Source organism: Schistocerca gregaria, chromosome 10 (assembly GCF_023897955.1).
Source record: "Schistocerca gregaria isolate iqSchGreg1 chromosome 10, iqSchGreg1.2, whole genome shotgun sequence".
Lineage (NCBI taxonomy): Eukaryota > Metazoa > Arthropoda > Insecta > Orthoptera > Acrididae > Schistocerca > Schistocerca gregaria.
The window spans coordinates 18158351-18179825 of NC_064929.1; positions in this window are offsets into that span (position 1 = coordinate 18158351).

Consider the following 21475-nt stretch of genomic DNA (forward strand, 5'->3'; position numbering starts at 1 on the left):
GAGACATTGCTCCCATGGAGGAAAGTGCGCATGGTGTTTGTTGTATTCAATCCCGATACAATTTCTGTGTTTCATCAACACTCTGATAGTCCACAGATTACAGAATGCCTCCAGATGTGCATCGGAACTACTACTGGTCTTCCAGGGAACGATCGAAACGTTGACAGTTTGTGACATTACTCATATGGAGGAAAGTGGGCATGGTGACTGTTGTTTTCAATCCCGATGCAATTTCTGCGTTTCATCAACACTTTGAAGGTCCACAGATTACAGAATGCCCCCATATGTGCATCGGAAACTAATACTGGTCTTCTAGGGAAGGATCAAAGCGTAAACTGTTGAGACATTACTCCCATGGAGGAAAGTGCGCATGGTGACTGTTGTATTCAATCCCGATGCAATTTCTGTGTTTGAGCAAAACTCTTATAGTTTACAGATTACAGAATGCCTCCAGATGTGCATCGGAAACTACTACAGGTCTTCCAGGGAACGATCAAAGCGTAGACTGATTGAGACATTACTCCCATGGAGGGAAATGCGCATGGTGACTGATGTATTCAATCCCGAAGCAATTTCTGTGTTTCATCAACACTTTGAAGGTCCACAGATTACAGAATGCCTCCAGAAGTGCATCGGGAACTACAACTGGTCTTGCAATGAACGATCAAAGCGTAGACTGTTTGAGACACTACTCCCATGAAGGAAAGTCCGCATGGTGACTGTTGTATTCAATCCCGATGCAATTTTTGTGTTTCATCAACACTCTGATAGTCCACACATTACAGAATGCCCACAGATGTGCATCGGAAACTACTACTGGTCTTCCAGGAAACGATCAAAGCGTAAATTGTTTGAGACATTACTCCCATGGTGGAAAGTGCGCATGGTGACTGTTGTATTCAATCCTGATGCAATTTCTGTGTCTCATCAACACTCTGATAGTCCACACAATACTGAATGCCTCCAGATGTGCATCGGAAACTACTACTGGTCTTCCAGGGAGCGATCAAAGCGTCGACTGTTTGCGACATTACTCCCATGGAGGAAAGTGGGCCTGGTGATTGTAGTATTCAATCCCGATGCAATTTCTGTGTTTCATCAACACTCTGATAGTCCACATATTACAGAATTCCTCCAGATGTGCATCGGAAACTACTACTGGTCTTCCAGGGAACGATCAAAGCGTAAACTGTTTGAGACACTACACCCATGGCGAAAAATGCGCATGGTGACTGTTGTATTCAATCCCGATGCAATTTCTGTGTCTCATCAAGACTCTGATAAACCACAGATTACAGAATGCCTCCAGATGTGCATCGGAAACTACTACTGGTCTTCCAGGGAATGATCAAAGCGTAAACTGTTTGAGACATTACAACTATGGAGGAAAATGCGCATGGTGACTGTTGTATTCAATCCCAATGCACTGTCTGTGTTTCATCAACACTCTGTTAGTCCGCAGATTACAGAATGCCTCCAGATGTGCATCGGAAACTACTACTGGTCTTCCAGGGAACGATCAAAGCGTAAACTGCTTGCTACATTACACCAATGGAGAAAAGTGCGCATGGTGACTGTTGTATTCAATCCCGATGCAATTTCTGTGTTTCATCAAGACTCATATAGTCCACAGATTACAGAATGCCTCCAGATGTGCATCGGAAACTACTACTGGTTTTCCAGGGAACGATCAAAGCGAGGACTGTTTGAGACATTACTCCCATGGCGGAAAGTGCGCATGGTGACTGTTGTATTCAATGCCGATGCAATTTCTGTGTTTCATCAACACTCTGATAGTCCACAGATTACAGAATGCCTCCAGATGTGCATCGTAAACTACTACTGGTCTTCAAGGGAACGATCAAAGCGTGAACTGTTTGAGACATTACTCCCATGGAGAAAAGCCTGCATGGTGCCTATTGTTTACAATCCCGATGCATTTTCTGTGTTTCATCAATACTTTGAAAGTCCACAGATTACAGAATGCCTCCAGTTGTGCATAGGAAACTACTACTGGTCTTCCAGGGAACGATCAAAGCGTAGACTGTTTGAGACATTACTCCCATGGAGGAAAGTGGGCATGGTGACTGTTGTATTCAATCCTGTTGCAATTTCTGTGTTTCATCAACACTCTGATAGTTCACAGATTACAGAATGCCTCCAGATGTGCATCGGAAACTACAATTGGTCTTCCAGGGAACGATCAAAGCGTCGACAGTTTGAGACATTACTCCCATGGAGGAAAGTGCGCATGGTGACTGTTGTATTCAATCCCGAGGCAATTTCTGTGTTTCATCAACACTTTGAAGGTCCACAGATTACAGAATGCCTCCAGATGTGCATCGGAAACTACTACTCGTCTTGCAATGAACGATCAAAGCGTAGACTCTTTGAGACATTACTCCCATGGAGGAAAGTTCGCATGGTGACTGTTGTATTCAATCCCGATAAAATTTCTGTGTTTCATCAACACTCTGATAGTCCACACATTACAGAATGCCCACAGATGAGCATCGGAAACTACTACTGGTCTTCCAGGAAACGATCAAAGCGTAAATTGTTTGAGACATTACTCCCATGGTGGAAAGTGCGCATGGTGACTGTTGTATTCAATCCTGATGCAATTTCTGTGTCTCATCATCACTCTGATAGTCCACACAATACAGAATGTAAGAAGATGTGCATCGGAAACCACTACTGGTCTTCCAGGGAACGATCAAAGCGTATACTGTTTGAGACATTACTCCCATGGAGGAAAGTGCGCATGGTGTTTGTTGTATTGAATCCCGATACAATTTCTGTGTTTCATCAACACTCTGATAGTCCACAGATTACAGAATGCCTCCAGATGTGCATCGGAACTACTACTGGTCTTCCAGGGAACGATCGAAACGTAGACTGTTTGTGACATTACTCATATGGAGGAAACTGGGCATGGTGACTGTTGTTTTCAATCCCGATGCAATTTCTGCGTTTCATCAACACTTTGAAGGTCCACAGATTACAGAATGCCTCCAGATGTGCATCGGAAACTACTACTGGTCTTCCAGGGCACGATCAAAGCGTATAATGTTTGAGACATTACTCCCATGGAGGAAAGTGCGCATGGTGTTTGTTGTATTCAATCCCGATACAATTTCTGTGTTTCATCAACACTCTGATAGTCCACAGATTACAGAATGCCTCCAGATGTGCATCGGAACTACTACTGGTCTTCCAGGGAACGATCAAGACGTAGACTGTTTGTGACATTACTCATATGGAGGAAACTGGGCATGGTGACTGTTGTTTTCAATCCCGATGCAATTTCTGCGTTTCATAAACACTTTGAAGGTCCACAGATTACAGAATGCCTCCAGATGTGCATCGGAAACTACTACTGGTCTTCCAGGGAACGATCAAAGCGTCGACTGTTTGCGACATTACTCCCATGGAGGAAAGTGGGCATGGTGACTGTAGTATTCAATCCCGATGCAATTTCTGTGTTTCATCAACACTCTGATAGTCCACATATTACAGAATTCCTCCAGATGTGCATCGGAAACTACTACTGGTCTTCCAGGGAACGATCAAAGCGTAAACTGTTTGAGACACTACACCCATGGAGGAAAGTGCGCATGGTGACTTTTGTATTCAATCCCGATGCAATTTCTGTGTCTCATCAAGACTCTGATAAACCACAGATTACAGAAATCCTCCAGATGTGCATCGGAAACTACTACTGGTATTCCAGGGAACGATCAAAGCGTAAACTGTTTGCTACATTACACCAATGGAGAAAAGTGCGCATGGTGACTGTTGTATTCAATCCCAATGCAATTTCTGTGTTTCATCATGACTCATATAGTCCACAGATTACAGAATGCCTCCAGATGTGCATCGGAAGCTACTACTGGTTTTCCAGGGAACGATCAAACCGAGGACTGTTTGAGACATTACTCCCATGGCGGAAAGTGCGCATGGTGACTGTTGTATTCAATCCCGATGCAATTTCTGTGTTTCATCAACACTCTGATAGTCCACAGGTTACAGAATGCCTCCAGGTGTGCATCGTAAACTACTACAGGTCTTCAAGGGAACGATCAAAGCGTGAACTGTTTGAGACATTAGTCCCATGGAGAAAAGCCTGCATGGAGCCTATTGTATACAATCCCGATGCATTTTCTGTGTTTCATCAACACTTTGAAAGTCCACAGATTACAGAATGCCTCCTGATGTGCATAGGAAACTTCTACTGGTCTTCCAGGGAACGATCAAAGCGTAGACTGTTTGAGACATTACTCCCATGGAGGAAAGTGGGCATGGTGACTGTTGTATTCAATCCTGTTGCAATTTCTGTGTTTCATCAACACTCTGATAGTTCACAGATTACAGAATGCCTCCAGATGTGCATCGGAAACTACTACTGGTCTTCCAGGGAACGATCAAAGCGTCGACTGTTTTCGACATTACTCCCATGGAGGAAAGTGGGCATGGTGACTGTAGTATTCAATCCCGATGCAATTTCTGTGTTTCATCAACACTCTGATAGTCCACATATTACAGAATTCCTCCAGATGTGCATCGGAAACTACTACTGGTCTTCCAGGGAACGATCAAAGCGTAAACTGTTGAGACATTACTCCCATGGAGGAAAGTGCGCATGGTGTCTGTTGTATTCTATCCCAATGCAATTTCTGTGTTTGAGCAAAACTCTTATAGTTTACAGATTACAGAATGCCTCCAGATGTGCATCGGAAACTACTACAGGTCTTCCAGGGAACGATCAAAGCGTAGACTGATTGAGACATTACTCCCATGGAGGGAAGGCGCATGGTGACTGTTTTATTCAATCCCGATGCAATTTCTGTGTTTCATCAACACTTTGAAGGTCCACAGATTACAGAATGCCTCCATATGTGCATCGGAAACTACTACTGGTCTTGCAATGAACGATCAAAGCGTAGACTGTTTGAGACATTACTCCCATGAAGGAAAGTCCGCATGGTGACTGTTGTATTCAATCCCGATACAATTTCTGTGTTTCATCAACACTCTGATAGTCCACACATTACAGAATGCCCACAGATGTGCATCGGAAACTACTACTGGTCTTCTAGGGAACGATCAAAGCGTAAACTGTTTGAGACATTACACCTATGGAGGAAAGTGCGCATGGTGACTGTTGTATTAAATCCCGTTGCAATTTCTGTGTTTCATCAACACTTTGAAGGTCCACAGATTACAGAATGCCTCCAGATGTGCATCGGAAACTACTACTGGTCTTGCAATGAACGATCAAAGCGTAGACTCTTTGAGACATTACTCCCATGGAGGAAAGTGCGCATTGTGACTGTTGTATTCAATCCCGATAAAATTTCTGTGTTTCATCAACACTCTGATAGTCCACACATTACAGAATGCCGACAGATGTGCATCGGAAACTACTACTGGTCTTCCAGGGAACGATCAAAGCGTAAACTGTTTGAGACACTACACCCATGGAGGAAAGTGCGCACGGTGACTATGTATTCAATCCTGATGCAATTTCTGTGTCTCATCAACACTCTGATAGTCCACACAATACAGAATGTCAGGAGATGTGCATCGGAAACCACTACTGGTCTTCCAGGGAAAGATTAAAGCGTATACTGTTTGAGACATTGCTCCCATGGAGGAAAGTGCGCATGGTGTTTGTTGTATTCAATCCCGATACAATTTCTGTGTTTCATCAACACTCTGATAGTCCACAGATTACAGAATGCCTCCAGATGTGCATCGGAACTACTACTGGTCTTCCAGGGAACGATCGAAACGTTGACAGTTTGTGACATTACTCATATGGAGGAAAGTGGGCATGGTGACTGTTGTTTTCAATCCCGATGCAATTTCTGCGTTTCATCAACACTTTGAAGGTCCACAGATTACAGAATGCCTCCAGATGTGCATCGGAAACTACTACTGGTCTTCCAGGGAACGATCAAAGCGTCGACTGTTTGCGACATTACTCCCATGGAGGAAAGTGGGCATGGTGACTATAGTATTCAATCCCGATGCAATTTCTGTGTTTGATCAACACTCTGATAGTCCACATATTACAGAATTCCTCCAGATGTGCATCGGATACTACTACTGGTCTTCCAGGGAACGATCAAAGCGTAAACTGTTTGAGACACTACACCCATGGAGGAAAGTGCGCATGGTGACTGTTGTATTCATTCCCGATGCAATATCTGTGTCTCATCAAGACTCTGATAAACCACAGATTACAGAATGCCTCCAGATGTGCATCGGAAACTACTACTGGTCTTCCAGGGAACGATCAAAGCGTAAACGGTTTGAGACATTACAACCATGGAGGAAAATGCGCATGGTGACTGTTGTATTCAATCCCAATGCATTATCTGTGTTTCATCAACACTCTGATAGTCCGCAGATTACAGAATGCCTCCAGATGTGCATCGGAAACTACTACTGGTCTTCCAGGGAACGATCAAAGCGTAAACTGTTTGCTACATTACACCAATGGAGAAAAGTGCGCATGGTGACTGTTGTATTCAATCCCGATGCAGTTTCTGTGTTTCATCAAGACTCATATAGTCCACAGATTACAGAATGCCTCCAGATGTGCATCGGAAACTACTACTGGTTTTCCAGGGAACGATCAAAGCGAGGACTGTTTGAGACATTACTCCCATGGCGGAAAGTGCGCATGGTGACTGTTGTATTCAATCCCGATGCAATTTCTGTGTTTCATCAACACTTTAAAGGTACACAGATTACAGAATGCCTCCAGATGTGCATCGGAAACTACTACTGTTCTTCCAGGGGACGATCAAAGCGTAGACAGTTTGAGACATTACTCCCACGGAGGAAAGTGCGCATGGTGACTGTTGTATTCCATCCCGATGCAATTTCTCTGTTTCATCAACACTTTGAAGGTCCACAGATTACAGAATGCCTCCAGATGTGCATCGGAGACTACTACTGGTCTTCCAGGGAATGATCAAAGCGTAGACTGTTTGCGACATTACTCCCATGGAGGAAAGTGGGCTTGGATACTGTTGTATTCAATCCCGATGCAATTTCTGTGTTTCATCAACACTCAGATAGTCCACAAATTACAGAATGCCTCCAGATGTGCATCGGAAACTACTAGTGGTCTTCCAGGGAACGATCAAATCGTAGACTGTTTGCGACATTACTCCCATGGAGGAAAGTGGGTATGGTGACTGTTGTATTCAATCCCGATGCAATTTCTGTGTTTCATCAACACTCTGATAGTCCACAGATTACAGAATGCCTCCAGATGTGCATCGTAAACTACTACTGGTCTTCAAGGGAACGATCAAAGCGTGAACTGTTTGAGACACTACTCCCATGGAGAAAAGCCTGCATGGTGCCTATTGTATACAATCCCGATGCATTTTCTGTGTTTCATCAACACTTTGAAAGTCCAAAGATTACAGAATGCCTCCAGATGTGCATAGGAAACTTCTACTGGTCTTCCAGGGAACGATCAAAGCGTCGACAGTTTCAGACATTACTCCCATGGAGGAAAGTGCGCATGGTGACTGTTGTATTCAATCCCGATGCAATTTCTGTGTTTCATCAACACTTTGAAGGTCCACAGATTACATAACGCCTCCAGATGTGCATCGGAAACTACTACTGGTCTTGCAGGGAACGATAAAAGCGTAGACTGTTTGAGACATTACTCCCATTGAGGAAAGTGCGCATGGTGTCTGTTGTATTCAATCCCGATGCAATTTCTGGGTTTCATCAACACTCTGATAGTCCACACATTACAGAATGCCCACAGATGTGCTTCGGAAACTACTACTGGTCTTCCAGGAAACGATCAAAGCGTAAATTGTTTGAGACATTACTCCGATGGTGGAAAGTGCGCATGGTGACTGTTGTATTCAATCCTGATGCAATTTCTGTGTCTCATCAACACTCTGATACTCCACACAATACAGAATGTCAGGAGATGTGCATCGGAAACCACCACTAGTCTTCCGGGGAACGATCACAGCGTATACTGTTTGAGACATTACTCCCATGGAGGAAAGTGCGCATGGTGTTTGTTGTATTCAATCCCGATACAATTTCTGTGTTTCATCAACACTCTGATAGTCCACAGATTACATAATGCCTCCTAATGTGCATCGGAAACTACTACTGGTCTTCCAGGGAACGATCAAAACGTAGACTGTTTGTGACATTACTCATATGGAGGAAAGTGGGCATGGTGACTGTTGTTTTCAATCCCGATGCAATTTCTGTGTTTCATCAACACTTTGAAGGTCCACAGATTACAGAATGCCTCCAGATGTGCATCGGAAAATACTACTGGTCTTCCAGGGAACGATCAAAGCGTCGACTGTTTGCGACATTACTCCCATGGAGGAAAGTGGGCTGGGTGACTGAAGTATTCAATCCCGATGCAATTTCTGTGTTTCATCAACACTCTGATAGTCCACATATTACAGAATTACTCCAGATGTGCATCGGAAACTACTACTGGTCTTCCAGGGAACGATCAAAGCGTAAACTGTTTGAGACATTACACCCATGGAGGAAAGTGCGCTTGGTGACTGTTGTATTCAATCCCGATGCAATTTCTGTGTCTCATCAAGACTCTGATAAACCACAGATAACAGAATGCCTCCAGATGTGCATCGAAAACTACTACTGGTCTTCCAGGGAACGATCAAAGCGTAAACTGTTTGAGACATTACAACCGTGGAGGAAAGTGCGCATGGTGACTGTTGTATTCAATCCCAATGTAATATCTGTGTTTCATCAACACTCTGATAGTCCACAGATTACAGAATGCCTCCAGATGTGCATCTGAAACTAATACTGGTCTTGCAATGAACGATCAAAGCGTAGACTCTTTGAGACATTACTCCCATGGAGGAAAGTGCGCATGGTGACTTTTGTATTCAATCCCGATGCAATTTCTGTGTTTCATCAACACTCTGATAGTCCACACATTACAGAATGCCCACAGATGTGCATCGGAAACTACTACTGGTCTTCCAGGAAACGATCAAAGCGTAAATTGTTTGAGACATTACTCCCATTTTGGAAAGTGTGCATGGTGACTGTTGTATTCAATCCTGATGCAATTTCTGTGTCTCATCAACACTCTGATAGTCCACACGGTACAGAATGTCAGGAGATGTGCATCGGAAACCACTACTGGTCTTCCAGGGAACGATTAAAGCGTATACTGTTTGAGACATTACTCCCATGGAGGGAAGTGCGCATGGTGTTTGTTGCACTCAATCCCGATACAATTTCTGTGTTTCATCAACACTCTGATAGTCCACAGATTACAGAATGCCTCCAGATGTGCATCGGAAACTACTACTGGTCTTCCAGGGAACGATCAAAACGTAGACTGTTTGTGACATTACTCATATGGAGGAAAGTGGGCATGGTGACTGTTGTTTTCAATCCCGATGCAATTTCTGTGTTTCATCAACACTTTGAAGGTCCACAGATTACAGAATGCCTCCAGATGTGCATCGGAAACTACTACTGGTCTTCCAGTGAACGATCAAAGCGTCGACTGTTTTCGACATTACTCCCATGGAGGAAGGTGGGCATGGTGACTGTAGTATTCAATCCGGATGCAATTTCTGTGTTTCATCAACACTCTGATTGTCCACATATTACAGAATTCCTCCAGATGTGCATCGGAAACTACTACTGGTCTTCCAGGAACGATCAAAGCGTAAACTGTTTGGGACATTGCACCCATGGAGGAAAGTGCGCATGGTGACTGTTGTATTCAATCCCGATGCAATTTGTGTGTCTCATCAGGACTCTGATAAACCACAGATTACAGAATGCTCCAGATGTGCATCGGAAACTACTACTGGTCTTCCAGGGAACGATCAAAGCGTAAACTGTTTGAGACATTACAACCGTGGAGGAAAGTGCGCATGGTGACCGTTGTATTCAATCCCAATGCAATATCTGTGTTTCATAAACACTCTGATAGTCCACAGATTACAGAATGCCTCCAGATGTGCATCGGAAACTACTACTGGTCTTCCAGTTAACGATCAAATCGTAAACTGTTTGAGACATTACTCCCATGGAGGAAAGTGCGCATGGTGACTGTTGTATTCAATCCCAATGTAATATCTGTGTTTCATCAACACTCTGATAGTCCACAGATTACAGAATGCCTCCAGATGTGCATCGGAAACTACTACTGGTCTTCCAGGGAACGATCAAATCGTAAACTGTTTGAGACATTACTCCCATGGAGGAAAGTGCGCATGGTGACTGTTGTATTAAATCCCGATGCAATTTCTGTGTTTCATCAACACTTTGAAGGTCCACAGATTACAGAATGTCTCCAGATGTGCATCGGAAACTACTACTGGTCTTGCAATGAACGATCAAAGCGTAGACTGTTTGAGACATTACTCCCATGGAGGAAAGTGCGCATGGTGTCTGTTGTATTCAATCCCGATGCAATTTCTGTGTTTCATCAACACTCTGATAGTCCCCACATTACAGAATGCCCCCATATGTGCATCGGAAACTAATACTGTTCTTCCAGGGAAGGATCAAAGCGTTAACTGTTGAGACATTACTACCATGGAGGAAAGTGCGCATGGTGACTGTTGTATTCGATCCCGATGCAATATCTGTGTTTGAGTAAAACTCTTATAGTTTACAGATAACAGAATGCCTCCAGATGTGCATCGGAAACTACTACTGGTCTTCCAGGGAACGATCAAAGCGTAAACTGTTTGAGACATAACAACCGTGGAGGAAAGTGCGCATGGTGACTGTTGTATTCAATCCCAATGTAATATCTGTGTTTCATCAACACTCTGATAGTCCACAGATTACAGAATGCCTCCAGACGTGCATCGGAAACTACTACTGGTCTTCCAGGGAACGATCAAATCGTAAACTGTTTGAGACATTACTCCCATGGAGGGTAGTGCGCATGGTGACTGTTGTATTCAATCCCGATGCAATTTCTGTGTTTCATCAACACTTTGAAAGTCCACACATTACAGAACGCCTCCAGATGTGCATCGGAAACTGATACTGGTCAAGCAGGGAACGATCAATGCGTAGACTGTTTGAGACATTACTCCCATGGAGGAAAGTGCGCATGGTGTCTGTTGTATTCAATCCCGATGCAATTTCTGTGTTTCATCAACACTCTGATAGTCCCCACATTACAGAATGCCCCCATATGTGCATCGGAAACTAATACTGTTCTTCCAGGGAAGGATCAAAGCGTTAACTGTTGAGACATTACTACCATGGAGGAAAGTGCGCATGGTGACTGTTGTATTCGATCCCGATGCAATATCTGTGTTTGAGTAAAACTCTTATAGTTTACAGATAACAGAATGCCTCCAGATGTGCATCGGAAACTACTACTGGTCTTCCAGGGAACGATCAAAGCGTAAACTGTTTGAGACATAACAACCGTGGAGGAAAGTGCGCATGGTGACTGTTGTATTCAATCCCAATGTAATATCTGTGTTTCATCAACACTCTGATAGTCCACAGATTACAGAATGCCTCCAGATGTGCATCGGAAACTACTACTGGTCTTCCAGGGAACGATCAAATCGTAAACTGTTTGAGACATTACTCCCATGGAGGAAAGTGCGCATGGTGACTGTTGTATTAAATCCCGATGCAATTTCTGTGTTTCATCAACACTTTGAAGGTCCACACATTACAGAATGTCTCCAGATGTGCATCGGAAACTACTACTGGCCTTGCAATGAACGATCAAATCGTAGACTCTTTGAGACATTACTCCCATGGAGGAAAGTGCGCATGGTGACTGTTGTATTCAATCCCGATGCAATTTCTGTGTTTCATCAACACTCTGATAGTCCACACATTACAGAATGCCCACAGATGTGCATCGGAAACTACTAGTGGTCTTCCAGGAAACGATCAAAGCGTAAATTGTTTGAGACATTACTCCCATGGTGGAAAGTGCGCATGGTGACTGTTGTATTCAATCCTGATGCAATTTCTGTGTCTCATCAACACTCTGATAGTCCACACAGTACAGAATGTCAGGAGATGTGCATCGGAAACCACTACTGGTCTTCCAGGGAACGATCAAAGCGTATACTGTTTGAGACATTACTCCCATGGAGGAAAGTGCGCATGGTGTTTGTTGTATTCAATCCCGATACAATTTCTGTGTTTCATCAACACTCTGATAGTCCACAGATTACAGAATGCCTCCAGATGTGCATCGGAAACTGATACTGGTCAAGCAGGGAACGATCAATGCGTAGACTGTTTGAGACATTACTCCCATGGAGGAAAGTGCGCATGGTGTCTGTTGTATTCAATCCCGATGCAATTTCTGTGTTTCATCAACACTCTGATAGTCCCCACATTACAGAATGCCCCCATATGTGCATCGGAAACTAATACTGTTCTTCCAGGGAAGGATCAAAGCGTTAACTGTTGAGACATTACTACCATGGAGGAAAGTGCGCATGGTGACTGTTGTATTCGATCCCGATGCAATATCTGTGTTTGAGTAAAACTCTTATAGTTTACAGATAACAGAATGCCTCCAGATGTGCATCGGAAACTACTACTGGTCTTCCAGGGAACGATCAAAGCGTAAACTGTTTGAGACATAACAACCGTGGAGGAAAGTGCGCATGGTGACTGTTGTATTCAATCCCAATGTAATATCTGTGTTTCATCAACACTCTGATAGTCCACAGATTACAGAATGCCTCCAGATGTGCATCGGAAACTACTACTGGTCTTCCAGGGAACGATCAAATCGTAAACTGTTTGAGACATTACTCCCATGGAGGAAAGTGCGCATGGTGACTGTTGTATTAAATCCCGATGCAATTTCTGTCTTTCATCAACACTTTGAAGGTCCACACATTACAGAATGTCTCCAGATGTGCATCGGAAACTACTACTGGCCTTGCAATGAACGATCAAAGCGTAGACTCTTTGAGACATTACTCCCATGGAGGAAAGTGCGCATGGTGACTGTTGTATTCAATCCCGATGCAATTTCTGTGTTTCATCAACACTCTGATAGTCCACACATTACAGAATGCCCACAGATGTGCATCGGAAACTACTAGTGGTCTTCCAGGAAACGATCAAAGCGTAAATTGTTTGAGACATTACTCCCATGGTGGAAAGTGCGCATGGTGACTGTTGTATTCAATCCTGATGCAATTTCTGTGTCTCATCAACACTCTGATAGTCCACACAGTACAGAATGTCAGGAGATGTGCATCGGAAACCACTACTGGTCTTCCAGGGAACGATCAAAGCGTATACTGTTTGAGACATTATTCCCATGGAGGAAAGTGCGCATGGTGTTTGTTGTATTCAATCCCGATACAATTTCTGTGTTTCATCAACACTCTGATAGTCCACAGATTACAGAATGCCTCCAGATGTGCATCGGAAACTACTACTGGTCTTCCAGGGAACGATCAAAACGTAGACTGTTTGTGACATTACTCATATGGAGGAAAGTGGGCATGGTGACTGTTGTTTTCAATCCCGATGCAATTTCTGTGTTTCATCAACACTTTGAAGGTCCACAGATTACAGAACGCCTCCAGATGTGCATCGGAAACTACTACTGGTCTTCCAGGGAACGATCAAAGCGTCGACTGTATTCGACATTACTCCCATTGAGGAAAGTGGGCCTGGTGACTGTAGTATTCAATCCCGATGCAATTTCTGTGTTTCATCAACACTCTGATAGTCCACATATTACAGAATTCCTCCAGATGTGCATCGGAAACTACTACTGGTCTTCCAGGGAACGATCAAAGCGTAAACTGTTTGAGACATTACACCCATGGAGGAAAGTGCGTATGGTGACTGTTGTATTCAATCCCGATGCAATTTCTGTGTCTCATCAAGACTCTGATAAACCACAGATTACAGAATGCTCCAGATGTGCATCGGAAACTACTACTGGTCCTCCAGGGAACGATCAAAGCGTAAACTGTTTGAGACATTACAACCGTGGAGGAAAGTGCGCATGGTGACTGTTGTATTCAATCCCAATGTAATATCTGTGTTTCATCAACACTCTGATAGTCCACAGATTGCAGAAATCCTCCAGATGTGCATCGGAAACTACTACTGGTCTTCCAGGGAACGATCAAAGCGTAAACTGTTTGAGACATTACTCCCAAGGAAGAAAGTGCGCATGGTGACTGTTGTATTAAATCCCGATGCAATTTCTGTGTTTCATCAACACTTTGAAGGTCCACAGATTACAGAATGCCTCCAGATGTGCATCGGAAACTACTACTGGTCATGCAATGAACGATCAAAGCGTAGACTCTTTGAGACATTACTCCCATGGAGGAAAGTGGGCATGGTGACTGTAGTATTCAATCCCGATGCAATTTCTGTGTTTCATCAACACACTGATAGTCCACATATTACAGAATTCCTCCAGATGTGCATCGGAAACTACTACTGGTCTTCCAGGGAACGATCAAAGCGTAAACTGTTTGAGACATTACACCCATGGAGGAAAGTGCGCATGGTGACTGTTGTATTCAATCCCGATGCAATTTCTGTGTTTCATCAACACTTTGACTGTCCACAGATTACAGAATGCCTCCAGATGTGCATAGGAAACTACTACTGGTCTTCCAGCTAACGATCGAAGCGTTAACTGTTTGAGACATTACACCAATGGAGGAAAGTGCGCATGGTGACTGTTGTATTCAATCCCGATGCAATTTCTGTGTTTCATCAACACTCTGATAGTCCACAGATTACAGAATGCCTCCAGATGTGCATCGGAAACTACTACTGGTCTTCCTGGGAACGATCAAAGCGTAGACAGTTTGAGACATTACTCCTATGGAGGGTAGTGCGCATAATGACTGTTGTATTCAATCCCGAGGCAATTTCTGTGTTTCATCAACACTTTGAAAGTCCACACATTACAGAACGCCTCCAGATGTGCATCGGAAACTACTACTGGTCAAGCAGGGAACGATCAAAGCGTAGACTGTTTGAGACATTACTCCGATGGAGGAAAGTGTTCATGGTGACTGTTGTATTAAATCCTGATGCAATTTCTGTGTTTCATCAACACTCTGATAGTCCACACATTATAGAATTCCTCCAAATGTGCATCGGAAACTACTACAGGTCTTCCAGGGAACGATCAAAGCGTAGACTGATTGAGACATTACTCCCATGGAGGAAAGTGCGCATGGTGACTGTTGTATTCAATCCCGATGCAATTTCTGTGTTTCATCAACACTTTGACTGTCCACAGATTACAGAATGCCTCCAGATGTGCATCGGAAACTACTACTGGTCTTGCAATGAACGATCAAAGCGTAGACTGTTTGAGACATTACTCCCATGGAGGAAAGTGCGCATGGTGACTGTTGTATTCAATCCCGATGCAATTTCTGTGTTTCATCAACACTCTGATAGTCCACACATTACAGAATGCCCACAGATGTGCATCGGAAACTACTACTGGTCTTCCAGGGAACGATCAAAGCGTAAACTGTTTGAGACATTACTCGCATGGCGGAAAGTGCGCATGGTGACTGTTGTATTCAATCCTGATGCAATTTCTGTGTTTCACCAACACTCTGATAGTCCTCACATTACAGAATGTCAGAAGATGTGCATCGGAAACTACTACTGGTCTTCCAGGGAACGATCAAAGCGTAAACTGTTTGAGATATTACTCCCATGGAGGAAAGTGCGCATGGTGACTGTTGTATTCAATCCCGATGCAATTTCTGCGTTTCATCAACACTCTGATAGTCCATAGATTACAGAATGCCTCCAGATGTGCATCGGAAACTACTACTGGGCTTCCAGGGAACGATCAAAACGTAGACAGTTTATGACATTACTCATATCGAGGAAAGTGCGCATGGTGACTGTTGTATTCAATCCCGATGCTATTTCTGTGTTTCATCAATACTTTGAAGGTCCACAAATTACTGAATGATTCCAGATGTGCATCGGAAACTACTACTGGTCTTCCAGGGAACGATCAAAGCGTCGACGGCTTGCGACATTACTCCCATGGAGGAAAGTGGGCATGGTGACTGTAGTATTCAATCCCGATGCATTCTCTGTGTTTCATCAACACTCTGATAGTCCAAAGATTGCAGAATGCCTCCAGATGTGCATCGGAAACTACTACTGGTCTTCCAGGGAACGATCAAAGCGTAAACTGTTTGAGACATTACACCCATGGAGGAATGTGCGCATGGTGACTGTTGTATTCAATCCTGATGCAATTTCTGTGTCTCATCAAGACTCTGATAGTCCACAGATTACCAAATGCCTCCAGATGTGCATCGGAAACTACTACTGGTCTTCCAGGGAACGATCAAAGCGTAAACTGTTTGAGACATAACACCCATGGAGGAAAGTGCGCATGGTGACTGTTGTATTCAATCCCGATGCAATTTCTGTGTTTCATCAAGACTCTGATAGTCCACAGATTAAAGAATGCCTCCAGATGTGCATCGGTAAATACTATTGGTCTTCCAGGGAACGATCAAAGCGTAGACTGTTTGAGACATTACTCCCATGGAGGAAAGTGCGAATGGTGACTGTTGTATTGAATCGCGATGCAATTTCTGTGTGTCATCAACACTTTGAAGGTCCACAGATTACAGAATGCCTCCAGATGTCCATCGGAAACTACTACTGGTCTTCTAGGGAAAGATCGAAGCGTAGACAGTTTGAGATATTACTGCCAAGGAGGAAAGTGCGCATGGTGACTATTGTATTCAATGCCGATGCAATTTCTGTGTTTCATCAACACTCTGATAGTCCACACATTACAGAATGCCCACAGATGTGCATCGGAAACTACTACTGGTCTTCCAGGGAACGATCAAAGCGTAGACTGTTTGAGACATTACTCCCACGGAGGAAAGTGCGCATGGTGACTGTTGTATTCACTCCCGATTCTATTTCTGTGTTTCAACAACACTTTGATGGTCCACAGATTACAGAATGCCTCCAGATGAGCATCGGAAACTACTACTGGTCTTCCAGGGAACGATCAAAGCGTCGACTGTTTGCTACATTACTCCCATGGAGGAGAGTGGGCATGGTGAATGTAGTGTTCAATCCCGATGCAATTTCTGTGTTTCATCAACACTTTGATAGTCCACAGATTACAGAATGCCTCCAGATGTGCATCGGAAACTACTACTGGTCTTCCAGGGAACGATCAAAACGTAGACTGTTTGTAACATTACTCATATGGAGGAAAGTGCGCATGGTGACTGTTGCATTCAATCCGGATGCAATTTCTGTGTTTCATCAACACTTTGATAGTCCACAGATTACAGAATGCCTCCAGATGTGCATCGGAAACTACTACTGGGCTTCCAGGGAACGATCAAAACGTAGACAGTTTGTGACATTACTCATATGGAGGAAAGTGCGCATGGTGACTGTTGTATTCGATCCCGATGCTATTTCTGTGTTTCATCAACACTTTGAAGGTCCACAGATTACTGAATGATTCCAGATGTGCATCGGAAACTACTACTGGTCTTCCAGGGAACGATCAAAGCGTAAACTGTTTGAGACATTACACCAATGGAGGAATGTGCGCATGGTGACTGTTGTATTCAATCCCGATGCAATTTCTGTGTCTCATCAAGACTCTGATAGTCCACAGATTACCAAATGCCTCCAGATGTGCATCGGAAACTACTACTGGTCTTCCAGGGAACGATCAAAGCGTAAACTGTTTGAGACATATCACCCATGGAGGAAAGTGCGCATGGTGACTGTTGTATTCAATCCTGATGCAATTTCTGTGTCTCATCAAGACTCTGATAGTCCATAGATTACCAAATGCCTCCAGATGTGCATCGGAAACTACTACTGGTCTTTCAGGGAACGATCAAAACGTAAACTGTTTGAGACATAACACCCATGGAGGAAAGTGCGCATGATGACTGTTGTATTCAATCCCGATGCAATTTCTGTGTTTCATCAAGACTCTGATAGTCCACAGATTAAAGAATGCCTAAAGATGTGCATCGGAAACTACTATTGGTCTTCCAGGGAACGATCAAAGCGTAGACTGTTTGAGACATTACTCACATGGAGGAAAGTGCACATGGTGACTGTTGTATTCAATCCCGATGCAATTTCTGTGTGTCATCAACACTTTGAAGGTCCACAGATTACAGAATGTCTCCAGATGTGCATCGGAAACTAACACTGGTCTTCCATTGAACGATCAAACCGTAGACTGTTTGAGACATTACTAACATGGAGGGAAGTGCGCATGGTGACTGTTGTATTCAATCCCGAGGTAATTTCTGTGTTTCAATCCACTCTTCGAAGGTCCACAGATTACAGAATGCCTCCAGATGTGCATCGGAAACTACTACTGGTCTTCCAGGGAACGATCAAAACGTAGACTGTTTGTGACATTACTCATATGGAGGAAAGTGCGGATGGTGACTGTTGCATTCAATCCCGATGCAATTTCTGTGTTCCATCAACACTTTGAAGGTCCACAGATTACAGAATGCCTCCAGATGTGCATCGGAAACTACTACTGGTCTTCCTGGGAACGATCAAAGCGTCGACTGTTTGCGACATTACTCCCATGGAGGAGAGTGGGCATGGTGACTGTAGTGTTCAATCCCGATGCAATTTCTGTGTTTCATCAACACTTTGATAGTCCACAGATTACAGGATGCCTCCAGACGTGCATCCGATACTACTACTGGTCTTCCAGGGAACGATCAAAACGTAAACTGTTTGAGACATTACACCCATGGAGGAAAGTGCGCATGGTGACTGTTGTATTCAATCCCGATGCAATTTTTGTGTCTCATCAAGACTCTGATAGTCCACAGATTACAGAATGCCTCCAGATGTGCATCGGAAACTACTACTGGTCTTCCAGGGAACGATCAAAGCGTAAACTGTTTGAGACATTACAACCATGGAGGAAAGTGGGCATGGTGACTGTTGTATTCAATCCCAAGGCATTATCTGTGTTTCATCAACACTCTGATAGTCCACAGATTACAGAATGACTACAGATGTGGATCGGATACTACTACTGGTCTTCCAGGGAACGTTAAAAACGTAAACTGTTTGAGACATTACACCAATGGAGGAAAGTGCGCATGGTGACTGTTGTATTCAATCCCGATGCAATTTCTCTGTTTCATCAACACTCTGATAGTCCACAGATTACAGAATGCCTCCAGATGTACATCGGAAACTACTACTGGTCTTCCAGGGAACGATCAAAGCGTAGCCAGTTTGAGACATTACTCCCATGGAGGAAAGTACGCATGGTGACTGTTGAATTCAATCCCGAGGCAATTTCTGTGTTTCATCTACACTTTGAAAGTCCACACATTACAAAACGCCTCCAGATGTGCATCGGAAACTACTACTGGTCTTCCAGGGAACGATCAAAGCGTCGACTGTTTGCGACATTACTCCCATTGAGGAAAGTGGGCATGGTGACTGTAGTATTCAATCCCGATGCATTTTCTGTGTTTCATCAACACTCTGATAGTCCAAAGATTACAGAATGCCTCCAGATGTGCATCGGAAACTACTACTGGTCTTCCAGGGAACGATCAAAGCGTAAACTGTTTGAGACATTACACCCATGGAGGAATGTGCGCATGGTGACTGTTGTATTCAATCCCGATGCAATTTCTGTGTCTCATCAAGACTCTGATAGTCCACAGATTACCGAATGCCTCCAGATGTGCATCGGAAACTACTACTGGTCTTCCAGGGAACGATCAAAGCGTAAACTGTTTGAGACATTACAACCATGGAGGAAAGTGCGCATGGTGACTGTTGTATTCAATCCCAATGCAATATCTGTGTTTCATCAACACTCTGATAGTCCACAGGTTACAGAATGCCTCCAGATGTGCATCGGAAACTACTACTGGTCTTCCAGGGAAGGATCAAAGCGTAAACTGTTGAGACATTACTCCCATGGGGGAAAGTGCGCATGGCGACTGTTGTATTCAATCCCGATACTATTTTGTGTTTCATCAACACTCTGATAGTCCACACAATACAGAATGTCAGAAGATGTGCATCGGAAACCACTACTGGTCTTCCAGGGAACGATCAAAGCGTAAATTGTCTGAGACATTACTCCCATGCAGGAAAGTGCGCATGGTGACTGTTGTATTCAATCCCGATGCTATTTCTGTGTTTCATCAACACTCTGATAGTCCACAGATTACAGAATGCCTCCAGATGTGCATCGGAAACTACTACTGGTCTTCCAGGGAACGATCAAAACGTAGACTGTTTGTGACATTACTCACATGGAGGAAAGTGCGCATGGTGACTGTTGTATTCAATCCCGATGCAATTTCTGTGTTTCATCAACACTTTGAAGCTCCACAGATTACAGAATGCCTCCAGATGTGCATCGGAAACTACTACTGGTCTTCCAGGGAACGATCAAAGCGTCGACTGTTTGCGACATTACTCCCATGGAGGAGAGGTGGCATGGTGACTGTAGTGTTCAATCCCGATGCAATTTCTGTGTTTCATCAACACTCTGATAGTCCACAGATTACAGAATGCCTCCAGACGTGCATCGGAAACTACTACTGGTCTTCCAGGGAACGATCAAACCGTAAACTGTTTGTGACATTACACCCATGGAGGAAAGTGCACATGGTGACTATTGTATTCAATCCCGATGCAATTTCTGTGTCTCATCAAGACTCTGATAGTCCACACATTAGAGAATGCCTCCAGATGTGCATCGGAAACTACTACTGGTCTTCCAGGGAACGATCAAAGCGTAAACTGTTTGAGACATTACAACCATGGAGGAAAGTGCGCATGGTGACTGTTGTATTCAATCCCAATGCATTATCTGTGTTTCATCAACACTCTGATAGTCCACAGTTTACAGAATGCCTCCAGATGTTCATCGGAAACTACTACTGGTCTTCCAGGGAACGATCAAAGCGTAGACTGTTTGAGACATTACTCCAATGGAGGAAAGTGCGCATGGTGACAGTTGTATTCAATCCCGATGCAATTTCTGTGTTTCATCAACACTCTGATAGTCCAGAGATTACAGAGTCCCTCCACATGTGAATCGGAAACTACTACTGGTCTTCCAGTGAACCATCAAAGCGAAGAATGTTTGAGACATTACTCCCACGGAGGAAAGTGCGCATGGTGACAGTTGAATTCCATCCCGATGCAATTTCTGTGTTTCATCAACACTTTGAAGGTCCACAGATTACAGAATGCCTCCAGATGTGCATCGGAAATTACTACTGGTCTTCCAGGGAACGACCAAAGCGTAAACTGATTGAGACACTACTCCCATGGAGGAAAGTGCGCATGGTGACTGTTGTATTCAATCCCGATGCTATTTCTGTGTTTCATCAACACTCTGATAGTCCAAAGATTACAGAATGCCTCCAGA